Genomic DNA, 12,487 nt, shown 5'->3' on the forward strand with positions numbered 1-12,487 from the left:
TGCTGCTTCACAATGGCCCCAGGACATTGTCACTTAAAAAGATGGAAGTGAGGCAGTCCCAGTGGCGCAGCAGTTTAGCGCCGCCTGCAGCCCAGGGCGTGATCCTGGAGATTCTGGATCGAGTCCCACGTCAGGCTCTCTGTATGATGCCTGCTTCTCTCTCTGCCTGTGTCTCTGCCTCTCTCACTCTCTCTCTGTCTCTATGAATAAATAAATAAAATCTTTAAAAAAAAAAAAAGATGGAAGCAAGAGAGGAAGAGAGGGGCACCTGGGTGGCTCAGTGGTTGAGCATCTGCTTTTGGCTCAGGTCATGCGCCTGGGATCAAGTCCCACATCAGACTATTTGCAGGGAGTCTGCTTCTCCCTCTGCCTATGTCTCAGTATCTTTAATAAATAAATAAATAAATAAATAAATAAATAAATAAATAAATAAATAAAATAAATTAAATATTTTTAAAAAGAGAGAGAGGAAGAGAGAAATATGTATGTATGTATGTATGTATGTATGTATTTAGAGGGTGGGGGTGGGAGTGGGTGGTCATGAGCAGACTGGGAGGAGGAGAGGGAGAGAATCCCAAGCAGGCTTCACACCCAGCACAGAGCCCCACCTGGCACTTGATCTCACAACCCTGAGAACATGACCTGAGCTGAAATCAAGAGTCAGAGGCCTAACAGACTAAGGTACCCAGGAGCCCTAAAAGAGGAGTATTTAAATGAAAACTGTTGTAAAGTATGTATCATTTGTTTTTCACTGTCCAGTGGATCTTCCTTAGGAAAGCTTCCATTACTCCCACTTTATATAATTCTGAAAGACTGCCAATCACAATTTCCCACGTTCCATACGATGATGAGAATATGGTCCAGGCTAGGCCAACCAAACTCTCTCTGGGAAATTTAAATTTTAAATGTAGAATCTAACAGATGACTTAAAAAATAAAAATTTGAAAAAACAGACAACCTGATAGGATACTTAAATACTACAGGAAGTATTTAAAATACTTAAACAGGCACTTCACAATGAAATATATCTAGTGGTGCCAGGTGTCTCAGTTCTCAGTTGGTTAAGTGGTCAACTCTTGATTTTGGCTCAGGGCATGATCTCAGGAATCCGGGGATCAAACCTGCTTGAGGATTCTCTCTCCCACTTTTTCTGCCCCACTCATGCTTTATCTAACCTAATAAATCTTTTTTAAAAAATCCTTTAAAAAAAGAAAGATATCTGAGTATGATCCAAAGAGCATATGAAAAGAAGGTGCATCACATCACTAGTCATAAAGGAGCTGCACACAATGAGATAACACTATTCACTCACCAGAAAGAGGAATAATTATATATATTTAAAGATTTTATTTATTTATTCATGAGACACACATGCGCGCACACACACACACACACACACACACACACAGAGGCAGAGACATAGACAGAGGGAGAAACAGGCTCCATGCAGAGAATCTGATGTGGTACTCGATCCCGGGACTCCAGGATCACATCCTGAGCCAAAGGCAGATGCTCAACCGCTGAACCACCCAGGCATCCCAAGAGAAATAATTATTAAATGCACAACCAAGTGTCAGCAAGATATGGAACAACTGCAACTCTAATCCTCTACTGGTGGGAATGTAAATTGGTACAGCCTCTTTGGAAAGCTATTTGGCAATATTTACTAAATCTGAATATACCCTTACTTTATCACCCAGCAATTTCACTCTTAGAGAATGAAAACATGTGGGAACCCAAAGACATGTGCAAAAACATTCATTTATAGCTTTATTTCCAATGTCTCCAAATTGGAAACAACCCAAACGTCCATTGGGAGTATAGTATTCATTGAAGTAATATATAATAATCCTAACAAGCTACTTACCATGATGCAACAAGAAGGATACAGTATGCTCATAGGCATAATCTTGAGCAAAATAAACCAGACAGTAAATGATACCATTTAAATAAAGCCCAAAGATAGTCACAACACATTTGTGTGATAAAATCAGAATAGTGGGTACCTTTGAGGGATATTGATTGGGGGAAGATATGAGGGAGGTTTCTAAAACACTGATAAATAATGTCCTGTATTTTGATCTGTGTGTTAGTTACATGTTCACATGGTAAAGATTCATTGAGCTGTACACTTAGGATCTGTGTAGTTATATATGTCATACTTCAATTTTAAAAGTATGTAAAATAAAATCTCTAGCAAAGACACACACAGATGTATGGCAGTTAGAGCCTAGTTGTCCCAAGGCTGACCTCTAAAATTCTGTCAGTGAGCTCCCATCTCTGAGGTCTCCAGACTTCCAAAGTTGCTCTAGTTTCTCTCCTTCTGAAGAATAGGCTAAGTTCTTTTTTTCTTAATTCCCTGGATCCTTATAATAAATTCCTTTCCCTCTTTTTCTTGACACACTAAGAGCTGATTTCTTACTGAGCCCCAACTTGAATTGCCAGGAAAAATGTTGGTATTATTCTTAAGGTAAATAGTAATGTTTAAAACAAGAGACAAATTCCTCATAGGTAAAGTGGCCAAAAAACATTCTTCTTATAAATGATAGAGCCTAAGTGAGTGCATTGGAATGTTTGGCTACAAGTGAGGATTTTATATAACTGGCCTCTGTACTATAAGGGAATGCCATCTAACTTAATCATAATGAAATCTAGATCTAACAACAGAATTAAATAAAAGAAAAATATCCACATGGGCAAGAGAAGCTAGAGCTGGGCTTTTTGTGGGTTTTTTTTTGTGTGTGTTTTGCCAATTACTACTCTTGAGCACACTGGCTTGAACATGATTAACTGATCCTTAATATTTCTTAGTGCAAACAAGGTCAGAATTTTAAACAGGAATGTTGGGGATCCCTGGGTGGCCCAGCAGTTGAGTGCCTGCCTTCGGCCTGGGGCGTGACGTCGGGCTCCCTGCATGGAGCCTGCTTCTCCCTCTGCCTGTATCTCTGCCTCCCTCTCTCTCTGTGTCTCTCATGAGTGAATAAATAAAATCTTTAAAAATAAAATAAAATAAAATAAAAAATAAACAGAAATGTTTAAAATTGCTAATTAACAAGGACAATTCTGTTCAAAAGGGTGGATTCTGTTATAAGAAAGTCCTTTTTGTTCTGCTGAATACCTTGATAAGTTTGGATATACAAAATGAGCCTACAGCAAAGTTTGGGATTGAAAAATTGAATTGTTCTGCATGTAGAGGCAGAAGAAATTGGAATTCCTGGTATACTCATTGAATGTAGGGGGTTGAGGAAAGAAAGAAAAGGATGACATGCACTGGAGAGAAATGAGCAGGGAAAAATATCCCTTAGTTTGACCACTTTAAGAATAAGAGTATTTAGGGATCCCTGGGTGGCGCAGCGGTTTAGCGCCTGCCTTTGGCCCAGGGCGCGATCCTGGAGACCCGGGATCGAATCCCACATCAGGCTCCCGGTGCATGGAGCCTGCTTCTCCCTCTGCCTGTGTCTCTGCCTCTCTCTCTCTCTCTGTGACTATCATAAATAAATAAAAAAAAAATTTTTTTTTAAAAGAATAAGAGTATTTAGCATTCCTCGAAATTGCAATTTTACAATGTCAGCCCCATATCTTTCCCCCCAAAATATTCAAACAAGATTACTAATAATGTTGTGTATGCATGTTTCAAATAAAGGAGTTGTGTTTCACATAAAAGTTGGGTTATGATGTTTAATAGACAGCATACAGCTCCAACTGAACCGTTGCCAGTGATAGACATAGGAACCTGAATACATCTAGAAATTCTAGAAAGAAATCTAGAGGAGTGCTTTGTGTTTCTACAGATCCTGGAATAATGGGTTCCAGACATTCTTGGCATAATCTCATGGACAAGGAAACTCCAATTAACACATGGCTTACACAAGACTTTACTAAAGCTAAGAAATAACAAAAGGGAAGTAAACACACCACGTAACACTAAAATGGACTTTCTGGTTATGATTTGCTTACCAGGACTCCCAGTCCTCTATGTCCAGTTAAATCCATCTTAGATATATTGTTCAGGAGACTATTCCTGTTTCAGCTAAGAGAGTGTCTAGTCCAAATAACAGAAAACTGACTCCAAAGCTTAAACTGTGAAGTTGGCTCACATAACCAGAAGTCTCACATAACCACATAGTCAGGCTTCAGGTACAATATGATCAAGACTTTTACCCTGTTTTCCTGAAGTTCTCCTCAGCTCCATCCTCTTCCAATTTTTAGGTTCTATTATCAGACTAACTTCTCTTAAATCACAAACTGGCTGCCAATAGGCTTCTTAACCTACATTAAATATGGATGAGTAAGATTGACTTTTCCATCAGTATCACTCAAATAAAAGGAAGAAGTTTCCTAAAAGTTTCAATAATTCAAATTTCATTTGTCAAACACAATCTTCAGGCTGATCTGTGCTGGATGTTTTGAGGGTAGCTGACCTGCCGGCCATGTAGCTTTCTCCCTTTGTCTCATAACCTTGTCCACCAACGAGAATGTTAATTCACCAGTTGCCTGCCTTAAAAGATTCAAGAACAAGGGGAAAGACAGTATGGAAACAAGGTAGTACCGAATAGAAGTTGATGTGGAGCAGAGTAAGTCTAAGAAGGATAACCAGATGCTGAGAAGGAGAAATACAAACTCATTTCCTGATGATGTGACTTCTCTACCGCAGGAAAGCCGCAACAACCAGGGCACTATGAATTGGTCTGTTGATGACATTGTCAAAGGGATAAATAGCAATAATTTGGAAAGCCAGCTCCAGCTACTCAATCTGCCAGGAAACTACTTTCTAGGGAAAAACAGACCCCCATCGACTGCATAATCCAGGCTGCTTTGATTCCAAAATTTGTGTCCTTCTTGGGCAGAACTGATTGTAGTCCCATTCAGTTTAAATCTGCTTGGGGCCTCACTAACACTGCTTCCGGGACATCAGAACAGACCAAGGTTCTGGTAGATGGAGATGCTATCCCTGCATTCACTTCTCTGTTAGCATCATCCCATGCTCACATCAGCAAACAAGATGGGCTCTAGGAAACATTGCAGGTGATGTTTCAGTTTTTCAAGACTTGGTTATTAAATATGGTACAGTTGACCCACTATTGGTGCTCCTTGCAGTTCCTGATATGCCATCTTTAGCATATGGTTACTTATGTAACCTTACTTGGACACTTTTAAACCTTTGTCGGAACAAGAATCCTGCCCTCCCATTACATGCTGTTAAGCAGATTCTTCCAACCTTAATTCATCTCCTACATCGTTATGATCCAAAAGTATTAGCAGATACCTACTGGGCCATTTCCTATCTTACTGATGGTCCAAATGAATGGATTGAAATGGTTGTGAAAACAGGAGTTGTGCCCCAACTTGTGAAGCTTCTAGGAGCTACTGAATTGCCCATTGTGACTCCTGTGCTAAGAGCCATAGGAAATATTGTCACTGGGATAGATGAACAGACTCAGGTTCTAATAGATGCAGGAGCACTTGCTATCTTTCCCAGCTGGCTAATAAACCCCAAAACTAATATTCAGAAGGAAGCTGTCTGCACAATGTCAAATATCACAGCTGGCCACCAGGACCAGATATATTAAGTTGTGAATCATGGATTAGTTCCATTCCTCATCAGTGTTCTAAGGCAGACTTTGAAATGAAAGGAAGCTGTATGGGCTGTGCAACCAACTATAAGTGGTGGAACAGTTGAACAGATTGTATACCTCATTCATTGTGGCATAATAGAAATATTGATGAACCTCTTAACTTCAAAAGATACCAAAATTATTCTGGTTTTTCTGGATACCATTTCAAACATCTTTCAGGTGAAACTGAGAAACTTAGTATAATGATGGAAGAATGTGGAGGTTTAGGCAAAATTGAAGCTCTACAAACCATGAAAATGAGTCTGTGTTTGAAGCTTCATGAAACTTGATTGAGAAGTATTTCTCTGTAAGGACGATCAGAATGTTGTGCCAGAAACTACCTCTGAAAGCTATACATTCCAAGTTCAAGATGGCACTCCTCAGAACTTTAACTTTTAGATTGTACAGCTGAGGCAGAAAGTTGTTTGTATGTGGTTTATTTTGTAGAAGTTTGTCTTACGGTTGCTCTACTAAGAACTCTTTTATCATTTTAAAAAAGATTTTATTTATTTATTCATGAGAGATAGAAAGAGAGGCAGAGACATAGGCAGAGGGAGAAGCAGGCTCCATGCAGGGAGCCGGATGTGGGACTCGATCCCGGACCCCAGGATCACACCCTGAGTCAAAGGCAGATGCTCAACAATTGAGCCACCCAGGAGTCCCAATAAGAATTCTTTTAAAATGTATTTTGTTATTGTAGCACAGTGAAACTATACTTGACCAATTCCAAACTGTACAAACCATATGAAGCGCCTCCTCTCAGTGGGTTTCTTATTTCTATGTGGAATCTTCTATCTTGCAGTATCCTGTAAATAAAGATTAACAAATTTTTTATTCATTTGTCACCATTGGTACATTCCCATTCCTAAACGGTTTGCTGGCCAGAGACAGGATTACCATAAGTAGCTTACCTTAACCAGTCCTTACTTTGTGAGCCAAGAATGGAGTCAGCTTTCTTCAAGTCACAAAGGCCATATTGGATAAGGACCAGTACTAGAACAAAATTGGAGATCAATGAGAAAGAAAGACTGGCAAATGGATCATGGGTAGGCACTGAGAATATCCACTGTGTATACTTTCTTACCTTCCTTAAATTCCTGTACTATTCTTCCCCTTGCTTTTTGTAATCCAATCACACTGACCTTTCAGATCTTCAACATGCTTTGTCCCTTCTTATTCATTCTTCTAAGGTCTTTACTCAGGTTATTTTCTCTCTGTCTTCTTTTTAAGGTTTTATTTATTTATGAGCGTGGGGGAAGGGGAGGAGGGAGAGAATCCTAAGTAGACTCCATGCTGAACACAGAGCCCAATGTGGGGCTCAGTCTCACAATCCTGAGATCATGACTTGAGCTGAAACCAAGAGTAGGAGACTTAACTTACTGAGCCACCCACTCAAACTATTCTCTTCACCTAGAAGTCTCTTCTCCCACCTCATTCTTGGTTAAATAAACTCATCTGTCTGTCTCCCCTTAAAAGTCACTCCTTTGGTAAAGCCTACCCTCAGTCTCATACTAGCTCCCATGCTGCTTCTTCCAACTTGAACTTAAGCAAAAATACAAGCAGTTACTCTTATTCATGGTAGTGATGTTCTATATTCTATAAAGCTGCCACAAACACTGAATAGTGATTACTGAACCATTGCTCTTAAGGATAAGCCTTTAGGTTCCAGAGAGTTCTGATCACAACATTTTCATTAACCAATCAATATATTTTCTTGTGTTATGTGTGTCTCTGTTTAAAGACACTTTACTAGGGTGCCTGGGTGGCTCAGTCAGGCCTGCCTTTGGCTCAGGTGATTATCTGGGGGTCCTGGGATCAACCCCACATCACGCTCCCTTCTTGGCAGGAAGTCTGCTTCTCCCCCTCCCTCTACTGCTCTCCCCCTCTCCCTTGTGATCTCTGCACTCTAGTGCTCTCTCTCTCTCGATAAGACAAAATATAATAAAATATAAAATAAAATTAAAAAATAAAGACACTTTATTTAGTGTATATTGTTAATTTACTGACATAGAATTCAGCCTACAGCACTGTAACCGATTTGCCTAAAAACTGCAAAAATATGCATTTTCTCCATTAGGTACATCACAACCTTCTTGCACTTAGGAACACTACCCCAAACTTCAGCACTCCCCTTGTGGGCCATTGTTAAGCAGTGACATCACCCACAAAAAGCACAAAAATGGGAAAAACATGGTACTACTGACATTAAAATAGACAAAGATATCAATGAAAAAGAATAGAGAGTCCAGAAGTAAACCTACACTTTTATAGTCAATTAATCTATGACAAAGGAAACAGGAATATTCAATGGGAAAAAGACAGTCTCTTCAACAAATGGTGTTGGGAAAAATGTACAGCTATATGCAAAAGAATGAAACCAGACCACTTTCTTACACCATACACAAAAATAAAGTCAAATGTATTAAAGACCTAACTGTGAGACCTGAAACCATAAAATTCCTAAAAGAAAACATAGGCAATAATTTCACTGACATCAGCTGAAGAAACATTTTTCTAGATGTGTCTCCTGTGGCACAGGAAACAAAAGCAAAATTAAACTATTGAGACTACACAAAAATAAAAACTTTTGCACAGTGAAGGAAACCAATGAAACAAAAAGGCAACCTGAATGACAGAAGATATTTGCAAATGATATTGCTGTAAGGAATTGATATCCAAAATATATAAAGAACTTATACAACTCAACACCAAAGCAAACACATAAATAAATAAATAATCCAATTAAAAACCAGGCGGAGGACCTGAATAGTATTTTTTCCAAAGACAATATATATAGGTAGCCAACAAACAAATGAAAAGATGCTGAGCATCACTCATCATCAGGGAAATCAAAATAATATTAAGATATCACAGGGATCCCTGGGTGGCGCAGCAGTTTGACGCCTGCCTTTGGCCCAGGGCATGATCCTGGAGTTCTGGGATCGAGTCCCATGTCGGGCTCCCTGCGTGGAGCCTGCTTCTCCCTCTGCCTGTGTCTCTGCCTCTCTCTCTCTCTCTGTGTCTCTCATGAATAAATAAATAAAATCTTAAAATAAATAAATAAATAAATAAATTTACTTAAAAAATAAGATATCACCTTATACCTGTCAGAATGGATAAAAAATGAAAAAAAAAACCCATGAGAAACAACAAACATCGGTTATTTGTTATGAAGAAAAAGGAACCCTAGTGAACTATTGATGGAAATGTAAGCTTGTGTCACGACTGTGGAAAACAGTATGGCAGTGATTTCACAAAAAGTTAAAAAAAGAATTACCAGATGATCCAATAATTCCACTATTGGGTACTTACCTTAAGAAAACAAACACACACACATACACACACACACACACACACACACACACAAAGAAAAAAGAAAAAGAAAACAAAAACACTAATTTGAAAAGATATATGCACCCCTATATTTATTGCATAATTATTTACAATAGCCAAGATATAGAAGCAACCCCTATCTACAGAAGATACAGATGAATGAATAAAAAAGATGTGGTATATATACAATGGAATACTACTCAGCCATAAAAAAGAATGAGATCTCACCATTTCCAACAACATGGAGGGATCTAGGTCTAATAATAAGAGAAATAAGTGAATTAGAGAAGGATGAATACCATATGATTTCCCTCATGGGTGGAATTTAAAAAACAAAACAAAGAGAAAAAGAGAAAAAATAGACTCAGAGACCAAACTAAGCTAGTAGTTGCTGGGGGGGAGGGCAAGTAGGGGAATGGGTGAAATAGATAAAGGGGATTAAGAGTATACTTATCTTGTTGACACTGAGAAATGTATAGAATTGTTGAATCATATTGTACACTTGAAACTGATGTAATACTGCATCTTAATACTGTGTGTTGAATTAAAAAAACAATTTTAAAAATGAAACAAACAAAAAGTCCATAGAACCAAATAGATCTTGACAAGGACATTTGTTTACGGTTTGAGAGCTGAAATAAGAAGGCAGAATGTGTCCCTTGTTTGACCTCAGCTGGGAACAGCCTTATCAGGCAACACAAAACTTTTTAACATTCTGCACATGTAAGTGTGAAGTATTGATTTAGGCATTACAAATAATTTTTAGCAAATAGGCAAATTTGTAAGTAAAAAAATCTGTGAGTAGTGATGATCAACTGTATATTGCTTGATAAACTTGGAAAGTCCAAGAAAGTGAATATGTCAGGCATGATTGGATCTAAGAGTTCTAGGTCTCCATCTCTCTCTCTCCATTCATCTCCTGCCTTTTCTTGGCTTCATTCCTGAAAAGCTCTCTCTACCTGGTAGCACAATAGCTGCTAATAATTCCAAGTACATAATACACTCAGTTTACCCACAAACTAAACAAAAAACAAACAAAACCTTTATCTCCCATGCACTATGTAGTTAATCTAAGGGATGATTCTACTTGGCCCTTCTTGCACCTGTTCCCCCTTTCTGGCTGGAGGGAGTGTGTCAGCCTCACCTGACCCACATGGATGAGGCTCCTCACTGGGAAGGGCAGCTCTGTGATTGAAAGAAAGAAAATGGGCTCAGGTAGGTAAAATCAATAGGAGTTAATTATAGTTGAGACATTTTTAGAATTCTCTGCAATGAAAAAACAGTCTTTTAAAAATATAATGTTTAAGAAGGATAATTTTAAAAATAATAGATATAGTCACTTGGCACACTACCTGATGTGTGTTCCACATGAGGCAGGCACAGTTCCAAGCACTTACATTATTAACCCCTGAGATAGGTCTTATTTTCATTCCATTTCATATATGAGGGAACTGAGGCACAGAGGATAAAGAAGCATTCCCAAGGCTACATGGCTAGTAGGCAGTGGAGCCAGGATTCGAACCTAGCCAGTTTTTCATCTACCACACTATGTTATCTCTCATAAAAATCAGAAAAGAATGCAGAGACAACTATACATCTGGATCAAGTATATCTTGATATTTTGTCACTTTTACTTTAGAGCATTTCCTTTAAAATGTACATCCAAAGATTGTTCTGGCAATTTCTTTCCCATCTCCCCTTCCAGAAGCAACCCCTACCTATGAATGTTTTCTTTTTTTTTAAATTTTTATTTATTTATGATAGTCACAGAGAGAGAGAGAGGCAGAGACACAAGCAGGCTCCATGCACCGGGAGCCCGATGTGGGATTCGATCCCGGGTCTCCGGGATTGCGCCCTGGGCCAAAGGCAGGCGCCAAACTGCTGCGCCACCCAGGGATCCCCTATGAATGTTTTCTACTTGGAATACATGTGAATGCATCCATTAAGAATATATCAATTATTCTGTTTCCAAAATACATATAAGTGTATCATAGTTTCCAAATTCTTTTGCATCTTGCTTTTTAACTTAGCATTATTATTTTTTAAAGTGTGTAAGTTCATACATGTAACTCAGATCTATTCATTTTGTCTGTGGTTTATTATTCCACTGTGTGGATAAATGAGAATTTATCCTCTTCACCTAAGGGAGAATTAGAGTGACTTTGGCAGGTTTTATGAATCTACTATCTTAACTACTATAATTTCATAGTGCATCTTGTCATCCTCGATGTAGTACAAGTCCCCCTCAAAATATATCTACTGTCCTTAGGCCTTTACTCTTCCACCTGAATTTTAGGGTTTTTTTCTCAGATTACATCACAAACCTGGTTATGGGTTCGAGTTTGATTGGAATTATATTGAATGTGTAGGTTAATTTGTGGCGAATTGACACCTTAAGAGGGTTAAGTATTCCCACTTGGGGACATGACAAACCTTTGCATTTACTTAGGACTTCTTTAAATTCAATAAAGATTTAAAATTGTATCAACAAATATCTTGCAATGTTGGATTTATTTATACCTATCTAACTTGGTTGCCTCTGTGAATGGTGTCACTTTAATAACACTTTCAAATTGTTTGTTGCTGTGCTGTGGGGGTGCAATGCATTTTGTGTATTGAGCTTAAATTAACCTCGTTAGACTCTCATAAGTTACAACACTGTCTTGGATTTTCTGTGTAGATAATCATATCATCTATGAATAATTACCTTTTGCTTTTCCCTTCCAATCTTTATACCTATTTTTTTCTTGTCATCTTCTTACTACATTAGCTGGGTCTGTTAAGATAATTTTGAATAGGGATCCCTGGGTGGCGCAGTGGTTTGGTGCCTGTCTTTGGCCCAGGGCGCGATACTGGAGACCCGGGATCGAATCCCACATCAGGCTCCCGGTGCATGGAGCCTGCTTCTCCCTCTGCCTGTGTCTCTCTGCCTCTCTCTCTCTCTGTGACTATCATGAATAAATAAATAAAATCTTTAAAATAAAAAAAAAAGATAATTTTGAATAGGAGCGATGATGTTGAGTATGAGCCTTCTTATGTCCTTTGAAATATTATTTCTAATATCTCACCATAAAATATGGTATGTGCTATACATTTTTTATAGTTATGTTTTATAAAGGTAAGCCACGTTTCCTATTCTTAGTGCCTAACAAGGATTTTTACTTACCACTTTTAAATTTAATAATTGGATTTAAAAATATATTTTAAAAATCACCTTGAGGGGGGCACCTGGATGGCTCAGTCAGTTAAGTGGCTGCCTTCAGCTAGAGTCAAGACCCTGGGGTCCTGGGGACCACACTCAGCCCATCAGGCTCCCTGCTCAGCAGGGAGTCTGCTTTTCCCTCTCCCTCTGCCCCTCCCCCTGCTTATGCTCTTTCTCTCTCCTCCTTTCTCCCTCTCTCTCTCAAATAAATAGATGAAATCTTTTTTAAAAATTTGTCTTGAGATTTTTTTCTCATCCTTTGCTTATTTCCTACCAACCAGATCACAGACTATTCAGGTGGCTACTAACAAGAGTAAACATTTCTCACTTAGAATAA

The 12,487-nt window shown here is 38.6% G+C and overlaps 1 pseudogene; it reads left to right on the forward strand.

The window, feature by feature from the left end:
• The first annotated feature begins 1,871 nt into the window (after positions 1-1,871).
• Positions 1,872-6,014, forward strand: LOC100856147 (annotated as a pseudogene).
• Positions 6,015-12,487: the final 6,473 nt, after the last annotated feature.

This window comes from Canis lupus, chromosome 30 (assembly GCF_011100685.1).
Source record: "Canis lupus familiaris isolate Mischka breed German Shepherd chromosome 30, alternate assembly UU_Cfam_GSD_1.0, whole genome shotgun sequence".
NCBI classification, from domain to species: Eukaryota; Metazoa; Chordata; class Mammalia; order Carnivora; family Canidae; genus Canis; species Canis lupus.